Source organism: Daucus carota, chromosome 4 (assembly GCF_001625215.2).
Source record: "Daucus carota subsp. sativus chromosome 4, DH1 v3.0, whole genome shotgun sequence".
In the NCBI taxonomy this organism is placed as follows: Eukaryota; Viridiplantae; Streptophyta; class Magnoliopsida; order Apiales; family Apiaceae; genus Daucus; species Daucus carota.
Window position 1 is genome coordinate 2,620,829 of NC_030384.2, and position 4,764 is coordinate 2,625,592.

Here is a 4,764-nt window from a genome sequence, read left to right on the forward strand (position 1 = left end):
GCCTAGAATTGTAGAGAAGAACTTTTTGGCCGGGAGAAAAGGATTTTCTCAAAATAGTTTTATCATGGAAGGCCTTGGTTCTCTCTTTGTAAATTTTAGCATTTTCATAGGCATCACTCCTAAGCTCGTCCAACTCGGTCAATTGTAACTTCTGATGACTACCGGCGGTGGGTAAGTCGAAGTTCAATTCTCTAATCGCCCACATGGCCCTATGCTCTAACTCAACCGGCAATTGGCAAGCTTTACCATACACGAGTCTACAAGGAGACATTCCTAAGACGGTCTTAAAGGCGGTCCGATAGGCCCATAAGGCATCTATCAACTTGGTTGACCAATCCTTCCTATTCGAGTTGACAATCTTTTCTAAGATTTGCTTAATTTGCCGGTTCGAAACCTCTACTTGGCCACTAGTTTGAGGATGATAAGGGGTAGCCAACCTATGAGTGATGGAGTACTTCTTAAGAAGTGACTCGAATTGACGGTTCTTGAAATGCGTCCCTTGGTCACTAATGATAGCCCTAGGTGTGCCAAATCGAGAAAGATATTCTCTTTAAGGAATCGAAGGACAACTTTATTGTCATTAGACCGGGTCGGGATGGCTTCTACCCACTTAGAAACATAATCTACCGCTAGAAGAATGTAGAGGTGGCCAAACGAACTAGGAAAGGGACCCATGAGATCTATGCCCCACACATCAAAAAGCTCTATAACAAGGATTGGGCTCATAGGCATCATGTTTCTCCTAGTGATTCTTCCTAGATGTTGACACCTACTACATGCGGAACAATACTCGGCGGCATCCTTAAACAAACTAGGCCAATAAAAACCGCATTGGAGGATTTTAGCGGCGGTCTTCTTCGCACTAAAATGACCTCCACATGCTTGATCGTGACAAAATAAGAGTATGCTTTGAAACTCACTATTTGGGACACACCTCCTAATGATTTGATCGGGACAATGTTTAAAGAGATATGGGTCGTCCCAAAAGAAATGTTTCACTTGAGAAAAGAACTTGGCTTTATCATTCTTGGACCATGTTGAGGGAATGTCACCGGTTGCTAAGTAATTGACAATGTCGGTGAACCAAGGGAGAGTGGAAATCGAGAGAAGGTGTTCGTCGGGAAATGACTCGCTTAAGGGCAAGTCGTTGGTGGATTCAACCACTAATCGAGAGAGATGATCGGCGACGACATTCTCACAACCTTTCTTATCCCTAATCTCTAAGTCAAACTCTTGGAGTAACAATACCCATCTAATCAATCGGGCTTTTAAGTCTTTTTTAAAGAAAAGGTACTTGAGAGCGGCATGGTCGGTGTAAACAATGATTTTGGACCCGATAAGATAAGAGCGAAACTTTTCTAAGGCAAAGACTACGGCTAGAAGTTCCTTCTCGGTGGTAGAGTAATTGAGTTGGGCATCATTTAAGGTCTTACTAGCATAGTAAATGACGTGAGGCCTCTTATCTATTCGTTGTCCTAAAACCGCTCCTATGGCATAATCGGATGCGTCACACATAAGCTCAGAAGGTTGACTCCAATCGGGAGACTTCATGATCGGGGCCGAAGTCAATTCTCTCTTAAGGTCTTCGAAGGCATGAACACACTCGCTTGTGAACTCGAATTTGACATCCTTAGCTAGAAGGTTGGTCAAAGGTCGGGCCTTTTTGCTAAAATCCTGGATGAATCTACGATAAAATCCCGCATGTCCAAGGAAGAACCTTTGCCTTGTCTACTTCAATCCTTTTTTCAGAAATTTTGTGTCCTAAAACGATTCCCTCCTTAACCATATAATGACATTTCTCTGAATTTAACACTAAATCCGTTTCCTCAAATCTTTTTAAAACCAAGTCTAGATTGTTAAGGCATTGGTGAAAAGATGGGCCAAAGATGGAAAAGTCATCTATGAAGACTTCTAGAAAGTCACCTATCATTTCCGAGAAGATGCTAGTCATGCACCTTTGGAACGTGGACGGGCCCGTAGTTAGGCCGAAAGCTAGACGTCTATAAGCGAAGGTTCCAAAAGGGCAAGTGAAGGTAGTCTTTTCTTGGTCCTCGGGTGCGATTGGGATTTGAAAATATCCCGAGTAACCGTCTAAGAAGCAATAAAAAGCATGACCCGCTAACCTCACTAGCATTTGATCGATAAAAGGCAAAGGAAAATGGTCTTTCCTAGTGACGGCATTGAGCTTCCTAAAATCTATGCACACTCTCCAACCGGATTGGACGCGGGTTGGAACTTGCTTATTGTTCTCATTGGTCACCAAAGTAATGCCCGACTTCTTAGGCACAACATGTACGGGACTCACCCACTTACTATCGGAAATGGGATAGATGATCCCATTGTCTAAGCACTTAAAAATTTCTTTCTTAACTACCTCCATCATGGGAGGATTCAACCTCCTTTGAGGTTCTCTCACGGGCTTTGCATCTTCTACCAAATGAATCCTATGTTGGACAATCGTCGGGCTAATTCCTTTAATGTCCGAGATGCTCCACCCTATCGCTCCCTTATGCTTTCTAAGGATTCCTAAAAGTTCTTTCTCTTGTGACATAGTCAAATTAGAGGCAATGATAACGGTATAGGACTCGTTAGGGCCTATAAAAGCATACTTAAGAGTGTCGGGAAGAGGTTTGAGTTCTAATTCCGGCGGTTGTGACTCAACGGTTTTATTTGGTGAAGGCAAATGCTCGGGTTCAACATCACACTCTTGACTTGTTGTAGGAATAGTGGATTCTAACATTTGGTTGACCTCATGTGTGTAGTCGGAAACATCCCAATCCTCTCCAAAATATTTTAAGCAAAATTCAAGGGCATGTTTAGGATTCATGAGATCTTGATCAACTATTTCATCAATTAGATTGACGTCCATAGGTTGATCATAGAAATCATCGGATTGTTTCCCTACATGAAATATGTTGAGGTCGATTGTCATGTTTCCAAATGTTAGCTTCATTAAGCCATTCCTACAATTAATCAACGCGTTGGATGTAGCTAAAAAGGGTCATCCTAAGATGATGGGAATTTGATTCTTCGGATTCTTAACCGGCTCGGTCTCTAGGACGACAAAATCTACGGGAAAACAAAGTCACCTACTTTAATTAGCACGTCTTCGATCATTCCCTTAGGAATTTTCACGGATCGATTGGCTAATTGAAGTGTGACATTAGTTTGTCGGAGCTCCCCTAAACCTAAAGCTTGGTAGACAGAATATGGAAGGAGATTAACACTAGCCCCTAAATCAAGTAACGCTTTATCCACAAAAGTTTCTCCTATGACACATGAAATTGTAGGACAACCGGGGTCCTTGTATTTCACAGGGATTTGGTTTGAGAGAATCGAACTAATGTGAGATGTAAGGAAAGCTTTCTTAGGGACATGATTGGTTCTCTTATGGGTACATAACTCCTTAAGACACTTAGCATATGAAGGAATTTGTTGAATTGCATCTAAAAGGGGTATGTTGACCTTGACTTGCTTAAACACTTCCAAAATCTTCTCCATTTGAGCCGATTGCTTCGGTGAAATAAGTCTTTGTGGGTAAGGGACTCTCGGTTTATAGACCACTTCACTTTGCAACTCGGGTTCCGGGTTTGGATCACTCGACTCCTCACGGGCTTTTGAACACTCGGGTTTGTCATGATTAATGGGTGGACTCGAATCCCCTTTATTACCAAGGTTCTCACCAACGTGGGTATCTATTTGCTTACCCGACCTAAGAGAAATGACCGCATGCATATTATCCGGGGGTCTTTGATTAAGTGGAAATTTTAGGTTCGGCTCCGGTTGACTTGGGAATTTGTTCTTTTCTCGCTCACACAACGTGCTTGCTAATTGACTCAATTGGGACTCTAACTTAGAGACGGCTTGCACATTAGAATGCAAAAGTTGCCTATCTTGGGTTAAAGTTTGCATGAAAGTTTGATGGGATTAAGTCAAATTAGTTTGCGATTTCACTAAGGCCTCTATGCTTTTTTCTAAGGATTCAAAGGAGCTTGACTCAGGTTTTGATAATTCGGAAAAGAATTGGGATTGAGCTTAGGAAAATTAGGTTGTGGGGCTTGAAAATTTTGCCCTTGGTTCCACGAGAAATTCGGGTGATTCTTCCACCCGGGGTTGTACGTTGGTGCAAAAGGGTCATTTCTAGGCTTAGGTTGAAACATCGCGTACGTTCACTTGCTCAAACTCGTGGGATTGTTGGATCTTGGGATGGGGAGCATTATAGTTCGGGAACATAGGCAAAGATGAAGGGCCACTATGAGACTCTAAAGCTTCGAGTCTCTTAGTAAGGGTTGCTAATTTGGCATCGGTTGCCACATTGTTTCCTATCGAATGCAAACCCCTAGAGCTAGACGACTCGATCGACTTTTTAGGTTCCCTAGTAGACTCCTATAACATTGTTTTTCGGCTAAGTCCTCGAAAAATTCCCACCCTTGGTCCTCATCTTTCTCCATGAATTTTCCTTGGCACATAGACTCTAATAACGCGGTGGTTTGACTATCTAAGGCCTCGTACACAATCTTACAAAGTCTCCATTTCTCTATTCCATGGTGGGGGCATTGTGATAGAAGATTTTTAAAACGATCAAAGAATTTCAAAAAGACTCGTTTTCCCTTTGATGGAATTGATTTATTTCATTTGTAATTCGAGTCGTTTTATGGTTTGGAAAATACTTTTTAAGAAACATTACCACAAACCACTACAAGTGGAAATAGAATTGACGGGTAGACTATACCCGTCATGAATTGATAAATAAGAAACAGAATG

The 4,764-nt window shown here is 42.0% G+C and overlaps 1 pseudogene; it reads right to left on the reverse strand.

Moving 5' to 3' along the window:
• Nucleotides 1–406: 406 nt before the first annotated feature.
• LOC135152085 (uncharacterized) lies at nucleotides 407–2,389 on the reverse strand (annotated as a pseudogene).
• Nucleotides 2,390–4,764: the final 2,375 nt, after the last annotated feature.